Genomic DNA, 14,493 nt, shown 5'->3' on the forward strand with positions numbered 1-14,493 from the left:
TTTCTCGGCAATTATCTGGTTGCATAGAGGAACCGTATGATTCCAGTACCTATATAATGCACATTTGTCAGAGACATTGTTGCTTACGGCCACACCACCCTGAATAAGCCCGACCTCGTCTAATCTCGGACGCCAAGCAGGGTTGTACCTGGTTAGTACTTGGATGGGAGACAGCTTGGGAATACCAGGTGCTGTAAGCTTTTTCTCTTCTCTCTACCACCTGCATGTCTTTTGTTGCAACGTCTGATCACCCTGTGACACGTGAAGAAGTTGGTCATCTTCAGCTGCTGCTGCTTTGTTGATAGACACGAGGTGATCTGAGAGTCTCAGTTTCAGCTCCAGAGAATAATCACATCAAGGAGGAAGATGAACCCACTACAAGTCAGCCTTTTTCGGCAATTATCTGGTTATACAGAGGAAGTGTATGATTCCAGTACCTATATAATGCACATTTGTCACCGATATTGTTGCTTACGGCCACACCACCCTGAATAAGCCCGACCTCGTCTGATCTCGGAAGCCAAGCACGGTTGGGCCTGGTTAGTACTTGAATGGGAGACCGCTTGGGAATACCAGGTACCTTAAGCTTTTTCTCTTCTCTCTACCACCTGCATGTCTTTTGTTGCAACGTCTGATCACCCTGTGACACATGAGGAAGTTGGTCATCTTCAGCTTCTGCTTCTTTGTTGGCAGACACGAAGTGATCTGAGAGTCTCATGTTCAGCTGGAGAAAATTATCACGTCAGGGAAGAAGATGATTTGCCCGCTACACATCAGCCTTTCTCGGCAATTATCTGGTTGCATAGAGGAACCGTATGATTCCAGTACCTATATAATGCACATTTGTCAGAGACATTGTTGCTTACGGCCACACCACCCTGAATAAGCCCGACCTCGTCTGATCTCGGACGCCAAGCAGGGTTGTACCTGGTTAGTACTTGGATAGGAGACAGCTTGGGAATACCAGGTGCTGTAAGCTTTTTCTCTTCTCTCTACCACCTGCATGTCTTTTGTTGCAACGTCTGATCACCCTGTGACACGTGAAGAAGTTGGTCATCTTCAGCTGCTGCTGCTTTGTTGATAGACACGAGGTGATCTGAGAGTCTCAGTTTCAGTTGCAGAGAATGATCACATCAGAGAAGATGATTTGTCCGCTACACATCAGCCTTTCTCGGCAATTATCTGGTTGCATAGAGGAACCGTATGATTCCAGTACCTATATAATGCACATTTGTCAGAGACATTGTTGCTTACGGCCACACCACCCTGAATAAGCCCGACCTCGTCTGATCTCGGACGCCAAGCAGGGTTGTACCTGGTTAGTACTTGGATAGGAGTCAGCTTGGGAATACCAGGTGCTGTAAGCTTTTTCTCTTCTCTCTACCACCTGCATGTCTTTTGTTGCAACGTCTGATCACCCTGTGACACGTGAAGAAGTTGGTCATCTTCAGCTGCTGCTGCTTTGTTGATAGACACAAGGTGATCTGAGAGTCTCAGTTTCAGCTCCAGAGAATAATCACATCAAGGAGGAAGATGAATCCACTACAAGTCAGCCTTTTACGGCAATTATCTGGTTATACAGAGGAAGTGTATGATTCCAGTACCTATATAATGCACATTTGTCACCGATATTGTTGCTTACGGCCACACCACCCTGAATAAGCCCGACCTCGTCTGATCTCAGAAGCCAAGCACGGTTGGGCCTGGTTAGTACTTGAATGGGAGACCGCTTGGGAATACCAGGTACCTTAAGCTTTTTCTCTTCTCTCTACCACCTGCATGTCTTTTGTTGCAACGTCTGATCACCCTGTGACACATGAGGAAGTTGGTCATCTTCAGCTTCTGCTGCTTTGTTGGCAGACACGAAGTGATCTGAGAGTCTCATGTTCAGCTGGAGAAAATTATCACGTCAGGGAAGAAGATGATTTGCCCGCTACACATCAGCCTTTCTCTGCAATTATCTGGTTGCATAGAGGAACCGTATGATTCCAGTACCTATATAATGCACATTTGTCAGAGACATTGTTGCTTACGGCCACACCACCCTGAATAAGCCCGACCTCGTCTGATCTCGGACGCCAAGCAGGGTTGTACCTGGTTAGTACTTGGATAGGAGACAGCTTGGGAATACCAGGTGCTGTAAGCTTTCTCTCTTCTCTCTACCACCTGCATGTCTTTTGTTGCAACGTCTGATCACCCTGTGACACGTGAAGAAGTTAGTCATCTTCAGCTGCTGCTGCTTTGTTGATAGACACGAGGTGATCTGAGAGTCTCAGTTTCAGCTGCAGAGAATAATCACATCAAGGAGGAAGATGAACCCACTACAAGTCAGCCTTTTTCGGCAATTATCTGGTTATACAGAGGAAGTGTATGATTCCAGTACCTATATAATGCACATTTGTCACCAAAATTGTTGCTTATGGCCACACCACCCTGAATAAGCCCAACCTCGTCTGATCTCGGAAGCCAAGCAGGGTTGGGCCTGGTTAGTACTTGAATGGGAGACTGCTTGGGAATACCAGGTGCCTTAAGCTTTTTCTCTTCTCTCTACCACCTGCATGTCTTTTGTTGCAACGTCTGATCACCCTGTGACACATGAGGAAGTTGGTCATCTTCATTTTCTGCTGCTTTGTTGGCAGACACGAAGTGATCTGAGAGTCTCAGTTTCAGCTGAAGAGAATAATCACATCAAGGAGGAAGATGAACCCACTACAAGTCAGCCTTTTTCGGCAATTATCTGGTTACACAGAGGAAGTGTATGATTCCAGTACCTATATAATGCACAATTGTCACCGATATTTTTGCTTACGGCCACACCACCCTGAATAAGCCCGACCTCGTCTGATCTCGGAAGCCAAGCACGGTTGGGCCTGGTTAGTACTTGAATGGGAGACCGCTTGGGAATACCAGGTACCTTAAGCTTTTTCTCTTCTCTCTACCACCTGCATGTCTTTTGTTGCAACGTCTGATCACCCTGTGACACATGAGGAAGTTGGTCATCTTCAGCTTCTGCTGCTTTGTTGGCAGACACGAAGTGATCTGAGAGTCTCATGTTCAGCTGGAGAAAATTATCACGTCAGGGAAGAAGATGTGCCCACTACAGATCAGCCTTTCTCAGCAATTATCTGGTTACATAGAGGAACCGTATGATTCCTGTACTTATATAATGCACATTTGTCAGACACATTGTTGCTTACGGCCACACCACCCTGAACATGCCTGATCTCGTAAGCCAAGCAGGGTTGAGCCTCCTTAGTACTTGGATGGGAGACTGCTTGGGAATACCAGGTGCTGTAAGCTTTTTCTCTTCTCTCTACCACCTGCATGTCTTTTGTTGCAACGTCTGATCACCCTGTGACACATGAGGAAGTTGGTCATCTTCAGCTGCTGCTGCTTTGTTGGCTGACACGAAGTGATCTGAGAGTCTCAGTTTAAGTTGCAGAGAATGATCACATCAGAGAAGATGATTTGCCCGCTACACATCAGCCTTTCTCGGCAATTATCTGGTTGCATAGAGGAACCGTATGATTCCAGTACCTATATAATGCACATTTGTCAGAGACATTGTTGCTTACGGCCACACCACCCTGAATAAGCCCGACCTCGTCTGATCTCGGACGCCAAGCAGGGTTGTACCTGGTTAGTACTTGGATGGGAGACAGCTTGGGAATACCAGGTGCTGTAAGCTTTTTCTCTTCTCTCTACCACCTGCATGTCTTTTGTTGCAACGTCTGATCACCCTGTGACACGTGAAGAAGTTAGTCATCTTCAGCTGCTGCTGCTTTGTTGATAGACACGAGGTGATCTGAGAGTCTCAGTTTCAGCTGCAGAGAATAATCACATCAAGCAGGAAGATGAACCCACTACAAGTCAGCCTTTTTCGGCAATTATCTGGTTATACAGAGGAAGTGTATGATTCCAGTACCTATATAATGCACAATTGTCACCGATATTTTTGCTTACGGCCACACCACCCTGAATAAGCCCGACCTCGTCTGATCTCGGAAGCCAAGCACGGTTGGGCCTGGTTAGTACTTGAATGGGAGACCGCTTGGGAATACCAGGTACCTTAAGCTTTTTCTCTTCTCTCTACCACCTGCATGTCTTTTGTTGCAACGTCTGATCACCCTGTGACACATGAGGAAGATGGTCATCTTCAGCTTCTGCTGCTTTGTTGGCAGACACGAAGTGATCTGAGAGTCTCATGTTCAGCTGGAGAAAATTATCACGTCAGGGAAGAAGATGTGCCCACTACAGATCAGCCTTTCTCAGCAATTATCTGGTTACATAGAGGAACCGTATGATTCCTGTACTTATATAATGCACATTTGTCAGACACATTGTTGCTTACGGCCACACCACCCTGAACATGCCTGATCTCGTAAGCCAAGCAGGGTTGAGCCTCCTTAGTACTTGGATGGGAGACTGCTTGGGAATACCAGGTGCTGTAAGCTTTTTCTCTTCTCTCTACCACCTGCATGTCTTTTGTTGCAACGTCTGATCACCCTGTGACACATGAGGAAGTTGGTCATCTTCAGCTGCTGCTGCTTTGTTGGCTGACACGAAGTGATCTGAGAGTCTCAGTTTAAGTTGCAGAGAATGATCACATCAGAGAAGATGATTTGCCCGCTACACATCAGCCTTTCTCGGCAATTATCTGGTTGCATAGAGGAACCGTATGATTCCAGTACCTATATAATGCACATTTGTCAGAGACATTGTTGCTTACGGCCACACCACCCTGAATAAGCCCGACCTCGTCTGATCTCGGACGCCAAGCAGGGTTGTACCTGGTTAGTACTTGGATGGGAGACAGCTTGGGAATACCAGGTGCTGTAAGCTTTTTCTCTTCTCTCTACCACCTGCATGTCTTTTGTTGCAACGTCTGATCACCCTGTGACACGTGAAGAAGTTAGTCATCTTCAGCTGCTGCTGCTTTGTTGATAGACACGAGGTGATCTGAGAGTCTCAGTTTCAGCTGCAGAGAATAATCACATCAAGGAGGAAGATGAACCCACTACAAGTCAGCCTTTTTCGGCAATTATCTGGTTATACAGAGGAAGTGTATGATTCCAGTACCTATATAATGCACAATTGTCACCAATATTTTTGCTTACGGCCACACCACCCTGAATAAGCCCGACCTCGTCTGATCTCGGAAGCCAAGCACGGTTGGGCCTGGTTAGTACTTGAATGGGAGACCGCTTGGGAATACCAGGTACCTTAAGCTTTTTCTCTTCTCTCTACCACCTGCATGTCTTTTGTTGCAACGTCTGATCACCCTGTGACACATGAGGAAGATGGTCATCTTCAGCTTCTGCTGCTTTGTTGGCAGACACGAAGTGATCTGAGAGTCTCATGTTCAGCTGGAGAAAATTATCACGTCAGGGAAGAAGATGTGCCCACTACAGATCAGCCTTTCTCAGCAATTATCTGGTTACATAGAGGAACCGTATGATTCCTGTACTTATATAATGCACATTTGTCAGACACATTGTTGCTTACGGCCACACCACCCTGAACATGCCTGATCTCGTAAGCCAAGCAGGGTTGAGCCTCCTTAGTACTTGGATGGGAGACTGCTTGGGAATACCAGGTGCTGTAAGCTTTTTCTCTTCTCTCTACCACCTGCATGTCTTTTGTTGCAACGTCTGATCACCCTGTGACACATGAGGAAGTTGGTCATCTTCAGCTGCTGCTGCTTTGTTGGCTGACACGAAGTGATCTGAGAGTCTCAGTTTAAGTTGCAGAGAATGATCACATCAGAGAAGATGATTTGCCCGCTACACATCAGCCTTTCTCGGCAATTATCTGGTTGCATAGAGGAACCGTATGATTCCAGTACCTATATAATGCACATTTGTCAGAGACATTGTTGCTTACGGCCACACCACCCTGAATAAGCCCGACCTCATCTGATCTCGGACGCCAAGCAGGGTTGTACCTGGTTAGTACTTGGATGGGACACAGCTTGGGAATACCAGGCGCTGTAATCTTTTTCTCTTCTCTCTACCACCTGCATGTCTTTTGTTGCAACGTCTGATCACCCTGTGACACGTGAAGAAGTTAGTCATCTTCAGCTGCTGCTGCTTTGTTGATAGACACGAGGTGATCTGAGAGTCTCAGTTTCAGCTGCAGAGAATAATCACATCAAGGAGGAAGATGAACCCACTACAAGTCAGCCTTTTTCGGCAATTATCTGGTTATACAGAGGAAGTGTATGATTCCAGTACCTATATAATGCACATTTTTCACCAATATTGTTGCTTATGGCCACACCACCCTGAATAAGCCCAACCTCGTCTGATCTCGGAAGCCAAGCAGGGTTGGGCCTGGTTAGTACTTGAATGGGAGACTGCTTGGGAATACCAGGTGCCTTAAGCTTTTTCTCTTCTCTCTACCACCTGCATGTCTTTTGTTGCAACGTCTGATCACCCTGTGACACATGAGGAAGTTGGTCATCTTCATTTTCTGCTGCTTTGTTGGCAGACACGAAGTGATCTGAGAGTCTCAGTTTCAGCTGAAGAGAATAATCACATCAAGGAGGAAGATGAACCCACTACAAGTCAGCCTTTTTCGGCAATTATCTGGTTACACAGAGGAAGTGTATGATTCCAGTACCTATATAATGCACAATTGTCACCGATATTTTTGCTTACGGCCACACCACCTTGAATAAGCCCGACCTCGTCTGATCTCGGAAGCCAAGCACGGTTGGGCCTGGTTAGTACTTGAATGGGAGACCGCTTGGGAATACCAGGTACCTTAAGCTTTTTCTCTTCTCTCTACCACCTGCATGTCTTTTGTTGCAACGTCTGATCACCCTGTGACACATGAGGAAGTTGGTCATCTTCAGCTTCTGCTGCTTTGTTGGCAGACACGAAGTGATCTGAGAGTCTCATGTTCAGCTGGAGAAAATTATCACGTCAGGGAAGAAGATGTGCCCACTACAGATCAGCCTTTCTCAGCAATTATCTGGTTACATAGAGGAACCGTATGATTCCTGTACTTATATAATGCACATTTGTCAGACACATTGTTGCTTACGGCCACACCACCCTGAACATGCCTGATCTCGTAAGCCAAGCAGGGTTGAGCCTCCTTAGTACTTGGATGGGAGACTGCTTGGGAATACCAGGTGCTGTAAGCTTTTTCTCTTCTCTCTACCACCTGCATGTCTTTTGTTGCAACGTCTGATCACCCTGTGACACATGAGGAAGTTGGTCATCTTCAGCTGCTGCTGCTTTGTTGGCTGACACGAAGTGATCTGAGAGTCTCAGTTTAAGTTGCAGAGAATGATCACATCAGAGAAGATGATTTGCCCGCTACACATCAGCCTTTCTCGGCAATTATCTGGTTGCATAGAGGAACCGTATGATTCCTGTACCTATATAATGCACATTTGTCAGAGACATTGTTGCTTACGGCCACACCACCCTGAACATGCCCGACCTCGTCTGATCTCGGAAGCCAAGGAGGGTTGGGCCTGGTTAGTACTTAAATGGGAGACCGCTTGGGAATACCAGGAGCTGTAAGCTTTTTGTCTTCTCTCGACCACCTGCATGTCTTTTGTTGCAACGTCTGATCACCCTGTGACACATGAGGAAGTTGGTCATCTTCAGCTGCTGCTGCTTTGTTGGCAGACACGAAGTGATCTGAGAGTCTCAGTTTCAGCTGCAGAGAATAATCACATCAGGGAAGAAGATGTGCCCATAACAAGTCAGCCTTTCTCTGCAATTATCTGGTTACATAGAGGAATTGTATGATTCCAGTACCTATATAATGCACATTTGTCACAGAAATTGTTCCTTACGGCCACACCACCCTGAATAAGCCCGACCTCGTCTGATCTCGGAAGCCAAGGAGGGTTGGGCCTGGTTAGTACTTTAATGGGAGACTGCTTGGGAATACCAGGTTCTGTAAGCGTTTTCTCTTCTCTCTACAACCTGCATGTCTTTTGTTGCAACGTCTGATCACCCTGTGACACATGAGGAAGTTGGTCATCTTCAGCTGCTGCTGCTTTGTTGGCAGACACGAAGTGATCTGAGAGTCTCAGTTTCAGCTGCAGAGAATAATCACATCAGGGAAGAAGATGTTTCCATAACAAGTCAGCCTTTCTCTGCAATTATCTGGTTACATAGAGGAAGTGTATGATTCCAGTACCTATATAATGCACATTTGTCACAGAAATTGTTCCTTACGGCCACACCACCCTGAATAAGCCCGACCTCGTCTGATCTTGGAAGCCAAGGAGGGTTGGGCCTGGTTAGTACTTTAATGGGAGACTGCTTGGGAATACCAGGTGCTGTAAGCGTTTTCTCTTCTCTCTACAACCTGCATGTCTTTTGTTGCAACGTCTGATCACCCTGTGACACATGAGGAAGTTGGTCATCTTCAGCAGCTGCTGCTTTGTTGGCAGACACGAAGTGATCTGAGAGTCTCAGTTTCAGCTGAAGAGAATGATCACATCAGAGAAGATGATATGCCCACTACACATCAGCCTTTCTCGGCAATTATCTGGTTTCATAGAGCAAGTGTATGATTCCAGTACCTATATAATTCACATTTGTAACAGATATTGTCGCTTACCGCCACACCACCCTGAATAAGCCCCACCTTGTCTTATCTCGGAAGCCAAGCAGGGTTGGGTCTGGTTTGTACTTCAATGGGAGACTGCTTGGGAATACCAGGTGCTGTAAGCTGTTTCTCTTCTCTCTACCACCTGCATGTGTTTTGTTGCAACGTCTGATCACCCTGTGACACATGAGGAAGTTGGTCATCTTCAGCTGCTGCTGCTTTGTTGGCAGACACGAAGTGATCTAAGAGTCTCAGTTTCAGCTGAAGAGAATGATCACATCAGAGAAGATGATATGCCCACTACACATCAGCCTTTCTCGGCAATTATCTGGTTTCATAGAGGAAGTGTATGATTCCAGTACCTATATAATTCACATTTGTAACAAATATATTTGCTTACCGCCACACCACCCTGAATAAGCCCCACCTTGTCTTATCTCGGAAGCCAAGTAGGGTTGGGCCTGGTTAGTACTTAGATGGGAGACTGCTTGGGATTACCAGGTGCTGTAAGCTTTTTGTCTTCTCTCGACCACCTGCATGTCTTTTGTTGCAACGTCTGATCACACTGTGACACATGACGAAGTTGGTCATCTTCAGCTGCTGCTGCTTTGTTGGCAGACACGAAGTGATCTGAGAGTCTCAGTTTCAGCTGCAGAGAATAATCACATCAGGGAAGAAGATGTGCCCATAACAAGTCAGCCTTTCTCTGCAATTATCTGGTTACATAGAGGAACCGTATGATTCCTGTACTTATATAATGCACATTTGTCAGACACATTGTTGCTTACGGCCACACCACCCTGAACATGCCTGATCTCGTAAGCCAAGCAGGGTTGAGCCTCCTTAGTACTTGGATGGGAGACTGCTTGGGAATACCAGGTGCTGTAAGCTTTTTCTCTTCTCTCTACCACCTGCATGTCTTTTGTTGCAACGTCTGATCACCCTGTGACACATGAGGAAGTTGGTCATCTTCAGCTGCTGCTGCTTTGTTGGCTGACACGAAGTGATCTGAGAGTCTCAGTTTAAGTTGCAGAGAATGATCACATCAGAGAAGATGATTTGCCCGCTACACATCAGCCTTTCTCGGCAATTATCTGGTTGCATAGAGGAACCGTATGATTCCAGTACCTATATAATGCACATTTGTCAGAGACATTGTTGCTTACGGCCACACCACCCTGAATAAGCCCGACCTCGTCTGATCTCGGACGCCAAGCAGGGTTGTACCTGGTTAGTACTTGGATGGGAGACAGCTTGGGAATACCAGGTGCTGTAAGCTTTTTCTCTTCTCTCTACCACCTGCATGTCTTTTGTTGCAACGTCTGATCACCCTGTGACACGTGAAGAAGTTAGTCATCTTCAGCTGCTGCTGCTTTGTTGATAGACACGAGGTGATCTGAGAGTCTCAGTTTCAGCTGCAGAGAATAATCACATCAAGGAGGAAGATGAACCCACTACAAGTCAGCCTTTTTCGGCAATTATCTGGTTATACAGAGGAAGTGTATGATTCCAGTACCTATATAATGCACAATTGTCACCGATATTTTTGCTTACGGCCACACCACCCTGAATAAGCCCGACCTCGTCTGATCTCGGAAGCCAAGCACGGTTGGGCCTGGTTAGTACTTGAATGGGAGACCGCTTGGGAATACCAGGTACCTTAAGCTTTTTCTCTTCTCTCTACCACCTGCATGTCTTTTGTTGCAACGTCTGATCACCCTGTGACACATGAGGAAGATGGTCATCTTCAGCTTCTGCTGCTTTGTTGGCAGACACGAAGTGATCTGAGAGTCTCATGTTCAGCTGGAGAAAATTATCACGTCAGGGAAGAAGATGTGCCCACTACAGATCAGCCTTTCTCAGCAATTATCTGGTTACATAGAGGAACCGTATGATTCCTGTACTTATATAATGCACATTTGTCAGACACATTGTTGCTTACGGCCACACCACCCTGAACATGCCTGATCTCGTAAGCCAAGCAGGGTTGAGCCTCCTTAGTACTTGGATGGGAGACTGCTTGGGAATACCAGGTGCTGTAAGCTTTTTCTCTTCTCTCTACCACCTGCATGTCTTTTGTTGCAACGTCTGATCACCCTGTGACACATGAGGAAGTTGGTCATCTTCAGCTGCTGCTGCTTTGTTGGCTGACACGAAGTGATCTGAGAGTCTCAGTTTAAGTTGCAGAGAATGATCACATCAGAGAAGATGATTTGCCCGCTACACATCAGCCTTTCTCGGCAATTATCTGGTTGCATAGAGGAACCGTATGATTCCAGTACCTATATAATGCACATTTGTCAGAGACATTGTTGCTTACGGCCACACCACCCTGAATAAGCCCGACCTCATCTGATCTCGGACGCCAAGCAGGGTTGTACCTGGTTAGTACTTGGATGGGACACAGCTTGGGAATACCAGGCGCTGTAAGCTTTTTCTCTTCTCTCTACCACCTGCATGTCTTTTGTTGCAACGTCTGATCACCCTGTGACACGTGAAGAAGTTAGTCATCTTCAGCTGCTGCTGCTTTGTTGATAGACACGAGGTGATCTGAGAGTCTCAGTTTCAGCTGCAGAGAATAATCACATCAAGGAGGAAGATGAACCCACTACAAGTCAGCCTTTTTCGGCAATTATCTGGTTATACAGAGGAAGTGTATGATTCCAGTACCTATATAATGCACATTTTTCACCAATATTGTTGCTTATGGCCACACCACCCTGAATAAGCCCAACCTCGTCTGATCTCGGAAGCCAAGCAGGGTTGGGCCTGGTTAGTACTTGAATGGGAGACTGCTTGGGAATACCAGGTGCCTTAAGCTTTTTCTCTTCTCTCTACCACCTGCATGTCTTTTGTTGCAACGTCTGATCACCCTGTGACACATGAGGAAGTTGGTCATCTTCATTTTCTGCTGCTTTGTTGGCAGACACGAAGTGATCTGAGAGTCTCAGTTTCAGCTGCAGAGAATAATCACATCAGGGAAGAAGATGTTTCCATAACAAGTCAGCCTTTCTCTGCAATTATCTGGTTACATAGAGGAAGTGTATGATTCCAGTACCTATATAATGCACATTTGTCACAGAAATTGTTCCTTACGGCCACACCACCCTGAATAAGCCCGACCTCGTCTGATCTCGGAAGCCAAGGAGGGTTGGGCCTGGTTAGTACTTTAATGGGAGACTGCTTGGGAATACCAGGTGCTGTAAGCGTTTTCTCTTCTCTCTACAACCTGCATGTCTTTTGTTGCAACGTCTGATCACCCTGTGACACATGAGGAAGTTGGTCATCTTCAGCAGCTGCTGCTTTGTTGGCAGACACGAAGTGATCTGAGAGTCTCAGTTTCAGCTGAAGAGAATGATCACATCAGAGAAGATGATACACCCGCTACACATCAGCCTTTCTCGGCAATTATCTGGTTGCATAGAGGAACCGTATGATTCCAGTGCCTATATAATGCACATTTGTCAGATACATTGCTGCTTACGGCCACACCACCCTGAACATGCCCGACCTCGTCTGATCTCAGAAGCCAAGCAGGGTTGGTCCTGGTTAGTACTTGAATGGGAGACTGCTTGGGAATACCAGGTGCTGTAAGCGTTTTCTCTTCTCTCTACAACCTGCATGTCTTTTGTTGCAACGTCTGATCACCCTGTGACACATGAGGAAGTTGGTCATCTTCAGCAGCTGCTGCTTTGTTGGCAGACACGAAGTGATCTGAGAGTCTCAGTTTCAGCTGAAGAGAATGATCACATCAGAGAAGATGATATGCCCACTACACATCAGCCTTTCTCGGCAATTATCTGGTTTCATAGAGCAAGTGTATGATTCCAGTACCTATATAATTCACATTTGTAACAGATATTGTCGCTTACCGCCACACCACCCTGAATAAGCCCCACCTTGTCTTATCTCGGAAGCCAAGCAGGGTTGGGTCTGGTTTGTACTTCAATGGGAGACTGCTTGGGAATACCAGGTGCTGTAAGCTGTTTCTCTTCTCTCTACCACCAGCATGTGTTTTGTTGCAACGTCTGATCACCCTGTGACACATGAGGAAGTTGGTCATCTTCAGCTGCTGCTGCTTTGTTGGCAGACACGAAGTGATCTAAGAGTCTCAGTTTCAGCTGAAGAGAATGATCACATCAGAGAAGATGATATCCCCACTACACATCAGCCTTTCTCGGCAATTATCTGGTTTCATAGAGGAAGTGTATGATTCCAGTACCTATATAATTCACATTTGTAACAAATATATTTGCTTACCGCCACACCACCCTGAATAAGCCCCACCTTGTCTTATCTCGGAAGCCAAGTAGGGTTGGGCCTGGTTAGTACTTAGATGGGAGTCTGCTTGGGATTACCAGGTGCTGTAAGCTTTTTGTCTTCTCTCGACCACCTGCATGTCTTTTGTTGCAACGTCTGATCACCCTGTGACACATGAGGAAGTTGGTCATCTTCAGCTCCTGCTGCTTTGTTGGCAGACATGAGGTAATCTGAGAGTCTCAGTTTCAGCTGGAGAGAATAATCACATCAGAGAAGAAGATGTGCCCACTACAAGTCAGCTTTTCTCTGCAATTATTTGGTTGCATAGAGGAACCGTATGATTCCAGTACCTATATAATGCACATTTGTCACAGACATTGTCGCTTACGGCCACACCACCCTGAATAAGCCCGACCTCGTCTGATCTCGGAAGCCAAGCAGGTTTAGGCCTGCTTAGTATTTGATGGGAGACTGCTTGGGAATACCAGGTGCTGTAAGCTTTTTCTCTTCTCTCTACCACCTGCATGTCTTTTGTTGCAACGTCTGATCACCCTGTGACACGTGAAGAAGCTGGTCATCTTCAGCTGCTGCTGCTTTGTTGATAGACACGAGGTGATCTGAGAGTCTCAGTTTCAGCTCCAGAGAATAATCACATCAAGGAGGAAGATGAACCCACTATAAGTCAGCCTTTTTCGGCAATTATCTGGTTATACAGAGGAAGTGTATGATTCCAGTACCTATATAATGCACATTTGTCACCGATATTGTTGCTTACGGCCACACCACCCTGAATAAGCCCAACCTCGTCTGATCTCGGAAGCCAAGCAGGGTTGGGCCTCCTTAGTACTTGGATGGGAGACTGCTTGGGAATACCAGGTGCTGTAAGCTTCTTCTCTTCTCTCTACCACCTGCATGTCTTTTGTTGCAACTTCTGATCACCCTGTGACACATGAGGAAGTTGGTCATCTTCAGCTGCTGCTGCTTTGTTGGCTGACACGAAGTGATCTGAGAGTCTCAGTTTCAGTTGCAGATAATGATCACATCAGAGAAGATGATTATCTGGTTCCATAGAGGAACCGTATGATTCCAGTACCTATATAATGCACATTTGTCAGAGACATTGTTGCTTACGGCCACACCACCCTGAATAAGCCCGACCTCGTCTGATCTCGGACGCCAAGCAGGGTTGTACCTGGTTAGTACTTGGATAGGAGACAGCTTGGGAATACCAGGTGCTGTAAGCTTTTTCTCTTCTCTCTACCACCTGCATGTCTTTTGTTGCAACGTCTGATCACCCTGTGACACGTGAAGAAGTTGGTCATCTTCAGCTGCTGCTGCTTTGTTGATAGACACGAGGTGATCTGAGAGTCTCAGTTTCAGTTGCAGAGAATGATCACATCAGAGAAGATGATTTGTCCGCTACACATCAGCCTTTCTCGGCAATTATCTGGTTGCATAGAGGAACCGTATGATTCCAGTACCTATATAATGCACATTTGTCAGAGACATTGTTGCTTACGGCCACACCACCCTGAATAAGCCCGACCTCGTCTGATCTCGGACGCCAAGCAGGGTTGTACCTGGTTAGTACTTGGATAGGAGACAGCTTGGGAATACCAGGTGCTGTAAGCTTTTTCTCTTCTCTCTACCACCTGC

General features: G+C 46.4%; 28 pseudogenes; all 28 read left to right on the top strand.

The window, feature by feature from the left end:
- Nucleotides 1-81: 81 nt before the first annotated feature.
- On the top strand, nucleotides 82-200 carry LOC140294768 (5S ribosomal RNA; annotated as a pseudogene).
- Nucleotides 201-469: 269 nt separating this feature from the next.
- LOC140320732 (5S ribosomal RNA) lies at nucleotides 470-588 on the top strand (annotated as a pseudogene).
- Nucleotides 589-860: 272 nt separating this feature from the next.
- On the top strand, nucleotides 861-979 carry LOC140289945 (5S ribosomal RNA; annotated as a pseudogene).
- Nucleotides 980-1,248: 269 nt separating this feature from the next.
- Nucleotides 1,249-1,367, top strand: LOC140292151 (5S ribosomal RNA; annotated as a pseudogene).
- Nucleotides 1,368-1,636: 269 nt separating this feature from the next.
- Nucleotides 1,637-1,755, top strand: LOC140290252 (5S ribosomal RNA; annotated as a pseudogene).
- Nucleotides 1,756-2,027: 272 nt separating this feature from the next.
- LOC140289946 (5S ribosomal RNA) lies at nucleotides 2,028-2,146 on the top strand (annotated as a pseudogene).
- Nucleotides 2,147-2,415: 269 nt separating this feature from the next.
- LOC140274700 (5S ribosomal RNA) lies at nucleotides 2,416-2,534 on the top strand (annotated as a pseudogene).
- Nucleotides 2,535-2,803: 269 nt separating this feature from the next.
- LOC140320743 (5S ribosomal RNA) lies at nucleotides 2,804-2,922 on the top strand (annotated as a pseudogene).
- Nucleotides 2,923-3,569: 647 nt separating this feature from the next.
- On the top strand, nucleotides 3,570-3,688 carry LOC140290413 (5S ribosomal RNA; annotated as a pseudogene).
- Nucleotides 3,689-3,957: 269 nt separating this feature from the next.
- On the top strand, nucleotides 3,958-4,076 carry LOC140320754 (5S ribosomal RNA; annotated as a pseudogene).
- A 647-nt stretch (nucleotides 4,077-4,723) lies between these two features.
- LOC140290414 (5S ribosomal RNA) lies at nucleotides 4,724-4,842 on the top strand (annotated as a pseudogene).
- Nucleotides 4,843-5,111: 269 nt separating this feature from the next.
- On the top strand, nucleotides 5,112-5,230 carry LOC140320765 (5S ribosomal RNA; annotated as a pseudogene).
- A 647-nt stretch (nucleotides 5,231-5,877) lies between these two features.
- On the top strand, nucleotides 5,878-5,996 carry LOC140293541 (5S ribosomal RNA; annotated as a pseudogene).
- Nucleotides 5,997-6,265: 269 nt separating this feature from the next.
- LOC140274708 (5S ribosomal RNA) lies at nucleotides 6,266-6,384 on the top strand (annotated as a pseudogene).
- Nucleotides 6,385-6,653: 269 nt separating this feature from the next.
- LOC140267464 (5S ribosomal RNA) lies at nucleotides 6,654-6,772 on the top strand (annotated as a pseudogene).
- A 647-nt stretch (nucleotides 6,773-7,419) lies between these two features.
- On the top strand, nucleotides 7,420-7,538 carry LOC140300591 (5S ribosomal RNA; annotated as a pseudogene).
- Nucleotides 7,539-7,807: 269 nt separating this feature from the next.
- Nucleotides 7,808-7,926, top strand: LOC140293735 (5S ribosomal RNA; annotated as a pseudogene).
- Nucleotides 7,927-8,195: 269 nt separating this feature from the next.
- LOC140292280 (5S ribosomal RNA) lies at nucleotides 8,196-8,314 on the top strand (annotated as a pseudogene).
- Nucleotides 8,315-9,737: 1,423 nt separating this feature from the next.
- On the top strand, nucleotides 9,738-9,856 carry LOC140290415 (5S ribosomal RNA; annotated as a pseudogene).
- A 269-nt stretch (nucleotides 9,857-10,125) lies between these two features.
- LOC140320777 (5S ribosomal RNA) lies at nucleotides 10,126-10,244 on the top strand (annotated as a pseudogene).
- Nucleotides 10,245-10,891: 647 nt separating this feature from the next.
- On the top strand, nucleotides 10,892-11,010 carry LOC140291280 (5S ribosomal RNA; annotated as a pseudogene).
- Nucleotides 11,011-11,279: 269 nt separating this feature from the next.
- LOC140274715 (5S ribosomal RNA) lies at nucleotides 11,280-11,398 on the top strand (annotated as a pseudogene).
- A 269-nt stretch (nucleotides 11,399-11,667) lies between these two features.
- Nucleotides 11,668-11,786, top strand: LOC140288486 (5S ribosomal RNA; annotated as a pseudogene).
- Nucleotides 11,787-12,055: 269 nt separating this feature from the next.
- LOC140317695 (5S ribosomal RNA) lies at nucleotides 12,056-12,174 on the top strand (annotated as a pseudogene).
- Nucleotides 12,175-13,219: 1,045 nt separating this feature from the next.
- On the top strand, nucleotides 13,220-13,337 carry LOC140296166 (5S ribosomal RNA; annotated as a pseudogene).
- Nucleotides 13,338-13,606: 269 nt separating this feature from the next.
- LOC140291666 (5S ribosomal RNA) lies at nucleotides 13,607-13,725 on the top strand (annotated as a pseudogene).
- A 237-nt stretch (nucleotides 13,726-13,962) lies between these two features.
- LOC140289947 (5S ribosomal RNA) lies at nucleotides 13,963-14,081 on the top strand (annotated as a pseudogene).
- Nucleotides 14,082-14,350: 269 nt separating this feature from the next.
- LOC140289948 (5S ribosomal RNA) lies at nucleotides 14,351-14,469 on the top strand (annotated as a pseudogene).
- The last annotated feature ends 24 nt before the right edge of the window (nucleotides 14,470-14,493 follow it).

Source organism: Leuresthes tenuis, unplaced genomic scaffold, assembly GCF_036924035.1.
Source record: "Leuresthes tenuis unplaced genomic scaffold, fLeuTen1.0.hap1 SCAF_1, whole genome shotgun sequence".
Lineage (NCBI taxonomy): Eukaryota > Metazoa > Chordata > Actinopteri > Atheriniformes > Atherinopsidae > Leuresthes > Leuresthes tenuis.